The sequence below is a fragment of the Apostichopus japonicus genome, chromosome 18, assembly GCF_037975245.1.
Source record: "Apostichopus japonicus isolate 1M-3 chromosome 18, ASM3797524v1, whole genome shotgun sequence".
NCBI classification, from domain to species: Eukaryota; Metazoa; Echinodermata; class Holothuroidea; order Aspidochirotida; family Stichopodidae; genus Apostichopus; species Apostichopus japonicus.
The window spans coordinates 5,125,001-5,140,386 of NC_092578.1; the positions used below are offsets into that span (position 1 = coordinate 5,125,001).

At 37.2% G+C, this 15,386-nt stretch overlaps 1 protein-coding gene and 1 long non-coding RNA gene across 2 annotated transcripts in view; one reads left to right on the plus strand and one right to left on the minus strand.

Moving 5' to 3' along the window:
- LOC139958688 (unconventional myosin-Id-like) overlaps window positions 1–15,386 on the plus strand; it is a 260,444-nt gene that overhangs the window by 85,076 nt on the left and 159,982 nt on the right. The gene's annotated exons all lie outside the window — the stretch shown is intronic.
- The window catches only part of LOC139958414 (uncharacterized), a 70,968-nt gene that overhangs the window by 21,140 nt on the left and 34,442 nt on the right, over window positions 1–15,386 (minus strand). Inside the window, exon 2 of the long non-coding RNA XR_011789781.1 lies at window positions 7,347–7,374. This is a non-coding gene — a long non-coding RNA (uncharacterized lncRNA). The remainder of the gene's footprint in view (window positions 1–7,346; window positions 7,375–15,386) is intronic.

Consider the following 15,386-nt stretch of genomic DNA (forward strand, 5'->3'; position numbering starts at 1 on the left):
ATGATGATGATGATGATGACGATGATGATGGTAATGATGATGATGGTGATGATGATGATGATGATGATGATGATGATGATGATGATGATGATGATGATGATGATGATGATGATGATGATGATGATGATGATGATGATGATGATGATGATGATGATGAGGATGACGTCGCAATGATCTCAATCAACAGTATACGTGTTATATACCCTTTCGTGCGACATTGTCGCAGTGCATTTCACGAGACCTTTTAGAAAGTCTTCTTAAACAAAAATGGAGACCGCATTGAATAGCTCATTACTTCATAAGATCACCATAAAATAATGGATATATGAGGATGACCTCATTCCGACACACCTTAATGTTGGCAACAGAACAAGTAACTTTCCAATGCCTTTGAAAGTTTGTATATTTTCTTGTATATATAAGGCAATATTCGTATATATAAGGAAATATTCGTATATATAAGAAACAATCTTATATATAAGAAAATATTCGGACATGTTAGAAACTGTTCGCATATATATATATAAAAAATCGTATATATAAGAATATATTCATATATATAAGGAAAGTTCGTAAACATTCTCTGACGTCATGAAGCATTATAGTTAAACACTTCACTTATATATAGACTTTAAAAATGTATGAGCCTGCGTCATTGAAAGAGAATATAAACCTAAAAGCTCTCTATAAGTCTGATTTAAGAGACAAAAGTTAGACTACTGTCTATATTTATATTTTTTTGAATTATATATGTACATTTACAATACAATATATTTATAACTAGTGGCCTGTATATTTTTAGAGCTGTAGTTCTTGCGTTGGCCTGTTTATTACTTCACGTCAGTCTGACCAAAGGCATACGCATGAAATATTTAACACCGTTAATTTGATACCTTTTAATCTAAGAGATTCGTGTGCTTGGAGGTGTAAACTTCTTTTCCTTTTAAATTTATCCTTATCTATCCTTATCATTAACCGTCTAGACAAACACAGAAACGTTTGCATCCCATGCAGAAAGAAAACTGAATCTAAGGCTCTGTCCTTTCTATTGCAAAAGAATCTTTAGAGATTAAAATTTAGTTTTTTATTATTATGGACCGGTTGGTGTGAGGTCCGTGTACTGAGGTAACAATGGTGATGTTTCTAAATTACCTTTATCTTTCCTTTCGTGGTCGATGATGACTCCAAAAATGTGTTTCGAATTCACGACAAACTTCAGCTTTAATCTAATTTTTTTTGCTTTTGATTAAAAATTGGTTTGTACTAGAAATCTTGTCATTTTTATCAAACCTCTGGATTGTTGCTTCAAATTAAGATTACAATTTGAAACCAACGTATCTCTGGTCTGCTAATTTTACACTACAGATTAAAAACTTGTTAATTGATAAGGGAGTAATTTTTTTAAAGAATACCCTTTTGAACATACGTACCGGTAATTACCATCAAATACCAGATAACAAATTTGAGACTATTCCGTCATTACTTGAAATAAACATTCGTCTACTCAAGATAATGAACTGTATTTTTATATTTATAGTTTATTCATGTCGCTATTCTATCTTCGATTTGAAGAAATACAACGCAGAGAGCTGTTCTCAAGATGACGAAGATGCGACGAATGACGTCATGAAAAAGCCCCTTATCTTCGGTAGATGAATCAGATGAAAAGAAAACACATCTGGTTTTACTCATCCGCAGCATGATATGAATCATTTATTTGTCTGAGGTAATCATCGTAAAATCTTATGACAAATAACAGCCTATGTAGTGTATATTTAACTAAGTGCATCGTACATGAAGTGTCAGAACGTTTAAAAAAGCAGAATATTAACTAACGATTGCTTTGAATGCTAACCGCACTCGACAAATTTTAACCGGTTTCTAAATATAATGTTTAAGATTTTTTCCCCGCGTTTCAAAAACGCATAGAGATGTGTCCTTGCCTCTTGAAATGTAAACCTAATAATACGAAAGCATTATCTTCATTGTATCTGGCCTATACCGGTACATCATAAGTAGATAAATATAATAAATATAATTAACAAAATTCAACCCGATATTTTGTATAAAACTATGTAAATTAGGTTAAATCACTTACGACGTCGGTAACTTCAACAAATTTGTGCCGACACTTTTTTATGACGTTGAAAGTTGCCAATGTGGTAAAATTGAAGAGAATACAAACGATTACTTTGGTTTTGTGTCCAAACCTATGACGTCATAGGGCGACAGACTAGCTGTGTGACGTAATTGTTACGTTTCTTTATATCTAATGGCTTGCCTTGTTTTTCTCGTTTTCAAAAAGTCTCTCTCGATTTTCACGTTGCGTCAATATTCATTCAGAATAGCCCGCAGTGTATATATAGGGATGAGCTAGCCTACCGAGTGGTCATTGATCACGTGATCAAATCCTGATACACAACTGAAAAAGGTTACTTGATACGTTAAATATAGGGCTATTTGATACATGTATGTGCAATACTGAAGAGTTATTTGATAATATTACCGAGATATCTGATGAAGTATGAAATATTCAAGAGCTATAGAAAGTTGATAGATTAGTTGTTATACATTAAAGATTTTGTTTGTTTGTTTTTGGTTTTGTTACATGTTGAATTTAAAAGAGCTTCTGCTATAGGCCTAAATTAAATAGCTATTTTATACAGCTAGTCACGTAGCATGAAAAAAACAACAGACCACCTATACGTCACGTGACGTTGGATAATTCAACCGTATGGTGTGGTTTTGGAATGTCAAAAAGGAAAATGATCGGTGAGGCTCCGAGAAAATGATAAGAAGAGTTGCTTTAAAGATTTTTGTCCTTTTATCATTTGAATGATTATCTTTCCTTTTCCTTATATTTCGGACAATTTCACAACTGTATAGTAAGAAATAGCTTATATCGGTTTGGTCACATCTCTGAAAATTTGGTGTGTACAAATTACCCAAAATGATTAATTAGAAGGTCAAAAATAAAAACTTAATGAACAAAAAAAGGTCCTAACGATAAGATGAAAAAATATCTGAAAAAAATTACCTATACAATCACTTCGTTAGATCACTTCAGCTACATTTTTCTTCCAAAATTGTTAACGTTTTTGGCAAATGTAAACAATTCTTTAATTGTGGTATCCAACCTTTACTAAATCTGAGCCTGAATTTTTTGTGGGAATTGAAAACTGCTATCTGCATTATATAAATACTGCAACGCAGCCCTCTGATTAAGAAGGGCATATAGAGGAAATGAACAGCTCCCTAGCTGGATAAACACTGATTATTCTGTCACTTAGACCATCAAAGATATAATTAATACACACGCGATTTGTATGGCTGGTTTCTGTACATAATATAACTTGAACATGCATATTCATTAACCGTCATGTTTCTAATCAGATAATACTATCATAAATATACCTTAACTACGCCATAAATATTCATATGTTGAAACCATTATTTATGGACTTCACACAGATGTGCGATATGTTTTGATAATGGCATTTTACTGCAGTACAAAGTGCGCAGTATATAGGGCTTATTATACAGCATTGCACAGTTAAAACTTAAATGAAAGCGTGTATCGCGCCCCACACAATTGTCTTTAATTGTCTTAAATTAGCTCACAAGACAAATGCGTGGATAACTTCCATGATTTAATTTAAACCTAGACATTCTTCACTCCCAGTTGCGCCATCTCATTAGAAACAAAATTTATCAACATCAGTACTGGTTTTTTTCCCCCGAGCTGGTGTCCAACCGTAAGGGACCATTTTTTATGACGTAAACCCCTCCCCCCCCCCGACTTTTCTGCCTGGTCATACCGATGATTCGACAAGTACGAAATTCCATCCATGTAGTCCAAGTATGTAATAGTATGGCACCCCTTAGGTCCCTCTACTTCGCTGTTGATTCTCACCGACTGTGAGATAAATCTCACGCTGAGGCTAATAAACGACAACCATCTCAAATCCGTAAACAAACTTTAATCAATTTGATCGTTTGAAATTTGCTGGTATCATCTTCCCTTATCATGAGAGTTTATTTCCATTCATATTTATTCTCCTATAATAGAAATATGTCGGTCTTACTGATGGTTTTACTTAAAAGCTGATAGGCCGTCAGGGCTGATGATGCTTTGTATGTATACAATCATGCTGCCTATCTATATGGAAATGGCGCAAAATATGCTGCTCTAAAAATTGTGACGTAACACATCGTTCTATAGAACGCCAATATGCTCACCAGGCGAGTTGGTTTTTCTTGAACACACACATGCATATAGTTACCATATATCACAATTAGGGTGATATACATCCACCAGTAAAGTCAAAAATAATTTCAGCAATCATCTTTCCTTCTTATGCTTGGATGTTGATTATGATGAAATAACTACTGTTGGTCTCAACATCAGAAAGAATTGCAGGTGATTTAATTCATTTTGGAGATTTGCTTGTGAAATAGAAAGATTACGCATGTAACGAGAGGTGACACAAAGGGTAAGAAGTTAACGCTCAACTTTGACCGACTTCTGGCTTAATATTATAAACGGTAATGGTGCATGGGTAAATTTACAAGTGCCTTGTTAGTCCAAGACATCGGTTATCATACAGTGTGCAGGATATTTCATTCTCGTGCATGACCACGGAAGGCTTCACACGTGTCATGGAGACATCTGCGCGTGTCCTTATGATACACAGGGGGTTTCACCGAGTGCAAAATTCTGTACTTCACAAACAGATACACCAGCGCTTACGTGACATTGTGTACAGACTATAGCTTTGTATGGAATATATCATTTAAAGGGACGCGAACCCAAACCCTCATGGTTACAACGCTGACTCTTTGCGTTACAAACTACCAATGTCGCCTCCAGTGCAGCTCAATTCCCAATCCCCACCGAACCCTCACCGACCTCCCCCCCTTCCTCCTCCCCAACCGCACTCTATTACTACCAAAGAGACAGAGGAAACGTCGTTTGTCTGGAGATTTAATCCGTTATACATGCGGCATATTCTTTCTCAGAAATTCAAGCAAACCGTTCTAACAAGTATACAGAATGACATACAAACGACTTACAAGTACAGAAATGCGGAAATATATAATATATAATATATATATATATATATATATATATATATATATATATATATATATATATATATATATAAATTATTACGCACGAACATCGTACCACATATAAGTTGTTTACGTTTCTATACTGTGGTTTTGAAACCTTTGTGAGACTTACTGCCATTGAATACGATAGAAACAAACAAAATAACACCTTCATTTTGAAACGCAAATCGAAACCAAATCTGCTTAAATCGTGCCGCAGATTTCAGGCTCTGGCCAGTGTCAGTTTAAATATAAGCTCTGGGTGGTGCGGTGAAGAACAGAGACGAATCATATTATTTATGATTCGATTCGATAAAAATTGAACAATGAATCCTTTTGTGAGTTTTATACGGTTCAAGTTGTTTTTACGGATGATTGCTTTACGTGTGTTCCGATTTGTGATGTATGAGAGAGTATGGTAACTTCTATGTGGAGACGTAAAATTAAAATAAGAAAAAAAAAATCCAAAATGTGTACACTTCATAATTATGGATAAACAATATTGCAGTTTCAGTCGAATAATATACGCCGAATTTGGAAAACGTGATATCATGAATCTCGACAAAAAGAACGGCATTGAATGGGCAAATAATTGAATTTAAATTAATATCAAGCAATCCCGAAAAAACATTGAAAAGCGAAGAAAGAAACACCCATCTCCTTCTCCGCAAACAGAAGGAACGAAAACATGAACACAAACACGCACACCCCCCTCCACCCCACCACCCCCACCCCCAACCCCACCCCCATCCCCACCCACCATCCTCAAGGGAAAACGAAGAATCAAAAACATGTGGCACACACGCAAACAAAAATGCGCACAGACACAAATTAGTGGACTCCAGATCATGCAGCCTTGTTCCAGTCTACCTCCTTCCGCTCCCATTTCCATCCCTTTCCCACCCCTTCCCTCCCTATTACTCCCCTCCATCTCCCCCATCTTACCCTCCCTCCCCTCTCGGGATATGAAACAGAAGCTAGACATACACGTTTTTTTCAAGGATCCTATCAAAGTTTTCTTACATTTTGCGAAAGTAAGGGGAGGGGCTCTGATACCGCAAAGGGGATTAACTTCATAGTGGGACCGCCTCACGTACTCAGAATCAGAGCCCGCAATATGACTATCCTATAAACCACACAGACCGGCGGTGCGAGTCTAAACGCGCAGGCGCATTGTATAACCAGGCGCATAGCTAGGAATTTGCCAATGGAGGGGCGAACCTGTAGGCAAACTATCAGAGCCGTGTTTATTGCTCTGCAGCCTATCTAAGCGCAGCGCCCCTAGTTAGCGCGAAGCGTACAAGAACATTTTGACCGAAAATGCCTCCCAGTTCGCTGGAATTGGCACTTCTCAGGCCTTGTAAGTTGCATCTAAGCATTTTTTATTTTGAAATTATTAGCGATATCATAAAAAACATATATATGCTCAAGGGGGGGGGGCGATCGCCCCTTCGCCCCCCCCTTGGCTACGCGCCTGTGCATTACTGTGTATAACACTAGCTAGCTATCTTAAACTTTTCGCGCATGCGTAGTGTTCTTTCGATAGATGTTGTTCCACCACCCATTCTCAACTTATGTGGAAAAATCCCAGGGTCAGTTTTTAATTTACTCCCCAAAGGGACAACATATATACCTGATCCCGATTGCGATCTCAAAATGTGCAGCAAAGTCTATGACAGGTGCTGAATTGAATACATTTCTTTCCTTACATTGTCTCTTTCTGATGGAATAAAATGTGACAGTGATGCATCGTTCCTTTCAACATAGCAGGGGGTGGATGAGTGGGGGGGGGGTATGCTTATAAAATACCTTTAAGGTTGCTTCCTTTTAAGCCGTAGGACCTTCAGATTTCTTCGATCACGCAATTATATAGATAGATCAAGCTAAAAATAGTACACACGTTTCACATTTTGCCTCGTTTGCAAGCTATTTGAATCCGCGGTAAGCTAACATTATACTTGTCACCCCGTTGGTTTGACTACTACAACCGATTCCATCACAATTTGTAATCTAGCCTGTCCATTGACGTCATCAAAACGTCTGTTCCCTATTTTAGCTTCGAAAATGACCCCTTCACCCCCTTTTCACATCCGCAAACAACGGGGGGTACTGTCCATTTGAGGAGACTGTATAGAAAATCGTCCTCAGTGTTGCGTGTGGAGATTTTCTCTCGTGCTTTTTATGGGTATCACCTAGTCTATAAAATCTTATCCATTAAACTTAACTTTACTTACCTATCTTGAAATTGCCATTTCGTCTTGTCTGTAAAAAGAGCAAAAAATAAAAAAAAGAGTTAATGATGATTTCACTAAATATCAAGTTGAATTGAATTTCGAGATGTTTCATACTCGTACATATCCTTACCTAGTAGTAGTTCGAGTTGTTCATCAAATCCCAAGATATTTATATTTATATATGTTATTTAATTATTGTGCTTCAATGGAGAAGGCCTTTTCCGTCAAGCGAAGAGTGTGTGAGAGAGAGAGAGATAGAAGTGGTACGTTTGTATAATTATAAACAGTATCCTAGCAAACTTAGATCTATAACGTTATGTGTATGTTATGCACACCGCAAAGATCATTATCCCCCGTAAACAATTTACTTACCGGGGAATTAAACACAACTGAAATAAATATCCTTCTTCACAGCTATGACCTTGTTTGTATTCTATTTATTGTTATTAAGCACGAGTTGAAAAAGAAATAAGCAACAAAAAAACAACATCAAAACAAGGAAATCCGATCGAAGCAATGCTTGTAATGTACGACAAGCAACGTCATGATGACGTCACGCGTGTTTGATTTTCGTACTATTTCTCCTTGAAGATTTTAATTGACTCGTTCTCTGTCTTTAAAGCATGTATACAAACATTGCGTAGCTTTCCTCCGCACGCCACCCCCCCCCCAACCCTCGGAATATATTTGTATCTTTCATCAACTCTCTCAATAGACCCACACTATACCGCTAGGCTATCTTTAGCAAGTAAGTTAGCAAATATGCAGAGCTCCCCTTTGATTACCTTCACCACCCCCTCCTCCACACCTAGCCATCTCACATGACTATAAGCATTTTCCTAGCAGACTTAAACCCTAACGTTATGTTTATGTTATGCACACCAAGATCATATGTAACCTATCCTTTTATCCCCCGTAAACAATTTACTTAACGGGAATTAAAAACAACTGAAATAAATATTCCTCTATATAAATACCTATGACCTTGTTTGTTTTCTATTAATTGTTATTAAGCATCAGTTGGCAAAAATTATGTAACAAAATAACCACAAAAAAATCTCAAATTAAGAAAATCCGATCGAAGCAATGCTTGTTATGGACGACAAGCAACGTCATGATGACGTCACACGTGTTTGATTTTCGTACTTTTTCTCCTTGAAGATTTTAATTGACGCGTTCTCTGTCTTTAAATCATGTATACAAACTTTGGGCATGGTTGTGTGCATAACACAAAACCTTCGGCAATAGACGGTACTTGGGTTGGGGTATGGTTGGGTGATTGAAAAAAGAAAGCTAGGCCTGCCCCAACTCAGTGCCCGCCTATACTGGGGCACGTAAATCTTTACCGGACCAGTGTTTCAACGTATACATCGGACTGCTCGTCTGGACTGCTGATCGGATTGCTAAAGTTGCTATAGAAGATCCCACGGCAAGTCAGGATTGTTCATTTAATCAAACAATTGTAAATCTTAAAGATATAAAAGATGGTGTAAACTGCTTGTTTGACTTTGAGCAAGGGTGACCATTCTTAGACTTTCTAGCATATAAGTCGCCAAAACACTGATTCTAATTATACACCGTCACCCAGCCTATACACCGTCACCCAGCCTGTACACCGTCACCCAGCCTATACACCGTCACCCAGCCTACACACCGTCACCCAGCCTATACACCGTCACCCAGCCTATACACCGTCACCCAGCCTGTACACCGTCACCCAGCCTATACACCGTCACCCAGCCTATACACCGTCACCCAGCCTATACACCGTCACCCAGCCTATACACCGTCACCCAGCCTATACACCTTCACCCAGCCTATACACCGTCACCCAGCCTATACACCGTCACCCAACATATACACCGTCACCCAGCCTATACACCGTCACCCAGCCTATACACCGTCACCCAGCCTATACACCGTCACCCAGCCTATACACCTTCACCCAGCCTATACACCGTCACCCAGCCTATACACCGTCTCCCAGCATATACACCGTCACCCAGCCTATACACCGTCACCCAGCCTACACCGTTGTGGTGAGGTTTTCATCAAATCTTGAAAGTGAACGAAGCGTTTTCTTTCTCCTTCGTCCTAAATTTCGATACATATTTCAAGAAAATCCGTGAACACAATAAATAATTTAATGATCCACGTAGTTGAACTACTCCCTCATCCCCCACCCCCCCCCCCCCTCCTCTTCAACTCCTCTGTTATCGATTGCATGTTATTTTAAGAAGGCCTCCTGGTTTTTGTCTCTTTTTTTATCACAACCTCACCTAAAACTCTTTTGAATTTTGAACACCAACTCTAACCGTGCAGCTCTGAAAATTTATGTTAATTGTTTTACCTTGAATGGACTTTACAAAAGTAATACATATATTCGACACAAAAGGGTGGGGAAAAGGATTATATTCTATTCCTCCGTGTATTTACAGCCCCCCCCCCCATCCAACCCCCCTGCGAGTCGTCCTTCCATATCAGATAATCAACGGAAGTTTTGCCTTATATCTTAACAATCATGATACGAATATAAAAATTGCGGTTTCCGGGTGTTTCATACGACTTTAAAGAAAGTGACAAATGATATCGTAATTTGAAAATACATTAGACAAGCTTGATATGATATTTTAACACCGAGAAAGTAAAGATATCATTATACAGAGGTATAGAATGCCATTATCAGGTCGCCCTGGGGGTCTTCCGGTTTACATTGTGTTATATATAGTTTCACTTCTAAGACAAACATTACACATACCGATATGGAAAGACCCTAACCTATATAGAAAACAGTCGTTAGTAAGATCTGGACAATACAAAAAGTGGAGAAAAGATTGTAGGACGCCGGCCGGCTACTTCCTTTAACAGGGTACATACTTGAATAGAAAATCAACAGTTTTATTTCATTTTCGTGTCTTGATATCTAGCATATATATATGCAGTATGTGGAATGTGTATTGGCCTACGTTATTTGTAAGGTTCTTCTTCTTATAAAAAACATTTCTGTTGGTAAAGTCATTATACCGGTACAGGATCTAACGTTGTGATCCTTACCGAACTTTCTTTTCCAGAAACGTTATATAATAAGCATATAAATGAAGATATACGTAATAGAGGCAAATATAGTCACTTTTGTGGGTTATCGGGTTTGAAAACAATCCAGTATGATGATAATATAAGAAGACAATCGAGCAAACTGAGGGCCTACATGAGGGGGAAGTCGGTTAACCAAATTTTATATTGAGGGTGGTAGGGGTGCGGCCTGGGTTGGGGGGGGGGGGGTGAGGTGGAGGGTGAAAATTCATATTTTTGGTATATGGCAGTTGTATAAGAGTAAAATTTCTGCTGCAGTATAGGCAATATATCTCGTGAGAAGGCGTTTCTCTCAAATGTGCTAGGAAGATGAAAAATGGTCACCTGGTCGACCGTTTTCACTTAAAATAACTTGCAATCTATTTCATGTTTTTCCTTATTACAACATTAATACTATAGAACATATACGAGCAAAAATATACAGACGATGACTGTATTGATCTCAACAGTATAACCTTTTAACGACATGTTGACAACATATATAGCCTACTAACAATATACAAATAATAATAAAAATATACAAAATATACTAAATATACAAAATATAGAAAATATACAAAATATTCAAAATACAGAAAAAAAAATTTTTTTGTTGAATGTTCTCCACGTGTGCTCTGGTATTAATAAGAGGTTTAAAGAACATGTTATGGTTCAAGTTATTGGAATTTATAAAGGATTAACATTACAACATTACTAAGGCCTGCACTGATAAGTCGACGTCATCATCAATTTCATATTAAAGGAATATTCAGGGATGAGACTGGGCCGGGGAAAACAATCTGAAATTTATCGATCGCCGTCCTGGGGGAGGGGTTTAAGGGGAGGGGGATACCCCTCCCCTTTAGAAATTTTTTGTCAGGTAAGGAGGGCTTAGATGCAAAATGGTGGACTCTAGATGGAATCTATCACATCACGTAACTCGCCAAAAAAGTGTGGAATTTCTGCTTGTATAATTTATCCATTAGCTTTTTTCAACCAAAAAAGGCTTTTTTGCTTGCTTTGTGCTACTTGATTCCACCACTGGTCAAATTCGGTGTTCCTTCCCTTCACAGTCTAGCATGTTCGGCAAAAAAAAATAATAATAAATAAATAAATCCAAAAAATAATAAAAAACGCGAATTACGAGAAAAAACGCGAAAATGAAAAAAAAAAAAAAATCGGAAATCCGCGTTTCCGCGGAAGAGTCTCATGCCTGAATATTCCAGATATTGAAAATGACTTTAATGGTGAATATTACAACTCAAAATTTACCGCCCCCTTTTCTTTAACCTCTGAGCACAATACATAAAAACCAAACAAAATATGTATTTGCTTAAAGTCATCTCCCATCAATTTTATATGCGCGGTTACAAACAACAAACTTAGTAACTATGTAAACCTGTATCCTGTAATTACCAGCCCACGTGATTGTTACCCAATGAAGACATCGATACTACAATACCAACATATACATTATCACGGACCTAATATAATATAGAACTAGGACAAACCGTTTATGAAATGTTTGGTTTTCTATTGTTCCTTTTTTACCGCGTTTAGTAAAACTTCGAGCAAGGTGAAATTAGGGCACTCAACTATAGTATACGTAATAATGAATTCATGGAAAAGAAACTAGAAAGTCGGGCAGTGAAACCAGATGCGTTATGGTTTAACTTACAACAACAATTTCCTGTTATGAAATCTCGTTAGCAACATCACAAACACACACACACATAGCCAATATATACACATACATAGCCTATACATTCATGTCGATGACATATATGGGTATACTGTACTAGATAAATAGACTGATTCATCACCAGACAGTGACTATTTCGTGAACTATGACGGCAATGAATTTGCAAATCAAAATGTACACATTGCTAGGTCATCGTCTAGTGATTATAGATAATGTAAAACACAAGTGTCTGACAAATCCACCCTCGTCTCGTGATCCCTTGATTCAGATCACGTGACGTCAACGGTGACGTATAAACCAATGTAGAAAATGTTGCAAACATTTTAGTGAATGTCTCAAGTGTCAAGTAAAATAGACAATTGAGTTAATTTTTTTTGGGGGGGGGGGGGTAGAACCCTACCCCTTCCCCTCCCCCCGTAACAAAGATCGAGTTATATACAGTTATACAGTATCAAATATAAAGGAATATGACCATATTTTTCAACTTTCTTTTTATATAGGCCTATAACCGTACGTATGCCAACTTGACCAAACCAGTGTGATGACATGAACTTAAATCAATTTACTAAAATGTTGGAATGTTGACTACTATTTGATTACTTGTGAGAAGCACGACCTTAAAGTAGAGGAGAGATGGGTGGGGTCGGGGGTGAGGTGGGGTGGAGTAAGGGGGGTGACAGCCAGGGACCATTGGAACCGGCAGGAGAGATTTGGATAAAGAATAATGCTTTATAATTTCCGTAATTTAACTGCAGGAAAGATGAAAACTTACAATTAGGCCTTCGTTTTCTTAAACATTAAACTGACCAAAATTACGTCACAATCCCATACCTCTCCTCGCCCCCCACCCCGCCCCACCGTCCACCCTACATACAAATAAACATACTTCGTCCGCCTAACCTATGAACGCGTATCGTTAATTGTTACCACTGAATCCGCAAAATCATCATATGAATCGCAATGAAAGGTTATATTTCGGATGTCATTGTGATGACAATGCGGTCATGTCCATTTGGCGTTCCATGTAATATTGAAAAAGATGAGTATCACGATTGTGTTATGACATCTTTTGTACTTATTATACGGATCTCATTTCATAACCTTGTGAAACCGTCATTAATACAATGCAAAAGTGCCTCACCGCTCTTGAGTAAATTTCGAGATTTCATCATGACTGCACATATTCATGGGTCATATTTTTTTGGAGAAAACTAGAGTACATTGTACTTTTTGTACAAAACTGCTAACACATTAGCAATTGCACATACCATATGGTGAATTATGCCACTGGCGTGCCCAGGAATTCAAAGGTGGGCTGGGAGTGGGGGGGGGGTTCAAATTAAAACATTTACCAGACTGATTATGGTATGGGCTGAAATTTCAACTTTTAACGAAATACATTACAAAATTCCAATCAGTAATTGCGGTAGTACACACAACTTGTCTAGCTCACTTTCCTTCTGTCCCGCACGCTTTCTATCCCTTCTTTTTTCCCATATATATATATATATATATATATATATATATATATACATATATATATCGGCTTTAGGAATCACAAATGATTTTCGAGTTGGTTAGCATCATGATCTCTGGTGTGGGGCAAAATATGTCACCAAAAACAGAACTAGTATTGTTCGATACAGGTGTCAAAACGCCCACAGTGAAATTACGACCTTCCTTACCGGTTTCGAACCTCTGGACATACAATCAGCGTCCATGGCCTAGTTGGTTAGGGTGTCCGCGTACAAAGCGGGAGGCCCGGGTTCGAATCCCGATGGAGGCTGGAAGTTTTTTCATTACGATATATATATATATATATATATATATATATATATATATATATAGATACATATTTTTATATATAGTCAAGGAATAACGAGGCTTGAGGATCGCCATTGACCTTCTCTTTTATTTGTTATGCACTTGAAATTTTAGAGTACTTTTTACTTACGTACTTTGAAACTTTGAGAGGCAAATTTCAGACCTACAATACGTTAATTCTATGCAAAGATATTTGAAGTTTTAATAATGCACTAAGTTTCAAATTTACAACAACATAAAACAAAAAACAGAAAATGAAGCTGAATTATAACTTGATCTCTCTGGAGTTGTTTCAACTATATACTCAAGTTTTTTTCTCCTTTCTTTTCAGTCTGAAGTAGAAACTTATATTAAATATTGATATAAAGGTCATCGGCACCCTGTCAACGTATGCTGTAAAGTCATTCTCAGAACCTAACAAACATGTTTACTGTACCTTAAGCGCCCTTTTTTCTCACTGAAATATTTAGTTATATATCCTGTTACAAATCCCACCCCTCCCCCACCCTCAATTTCTGGGCATGTTTTGATGACGTCATGGGCAGCACCAATACTAAGATGGCGTCTGAGTAATGCCCTTCTGTGTCCTCATATTTTTTTCATCTTCCAAAACCTTCCATTCTCTCTTCAGTGAAAGCACATTGATTTTCGTTTACAGGTACAATATTTTATTTTTAATTAATTTTATACTGTCTGTGTGTATTTTTCCTTAGTATCGACTGGTCGCTTCATTTGTTATTCATATATTATTACCTCACCTTATAAGGATTCGTGAAATTCTGTTCTCTCGTATCGATAATTTACGTGTCAGGGTATTTTCCCTCTTTTATTTTTCTTCTTCTACTTCTTGTTTCCCCTTTTATTCCTCGTCTAAGAAACATTAACGAGAAAAGTTCAAATTTTGCATTGATTTGAAATAACTATATATATAGCACACGAGATGAACATTTTGTTTCATGCAAAATGTTTGTTCGTGTTCACAATTTCGGTGGTAATAAAATGAAGGTAAGGTTGATCAATTTTGTGCGTAATAACGTGTGTGAGTGCATGGGTGTGTGTCAGCGTTGGTAATGTATGCATTATTAAAACCCCTAGGCGATGATATATATAATGATCGCGTGGTTGCTCATTACCGTGCGTTAAATCAATCGTGATATCACGGTGTGTCATAAACTACGTCATTGGTCAAAATATCAGCTAAATGATTTTCAGGGTGTATACTTTTATATTCATGACTAATGATTATGCATGCCACATGAAAACAAGGTTGGTATATAAACCTGAACGTGTAAAGAGATGAGGGGCGTATGGAAAGACATTTTAACATTTCATCGGGAATTTTATATATCTGAAATTGTTTCTTATTTTAGATATCTAAAATTCTATTTCAAATATCTAAAATTCTATTTCAGATATCCAAAATTGAATTCGAGATAGGGCCT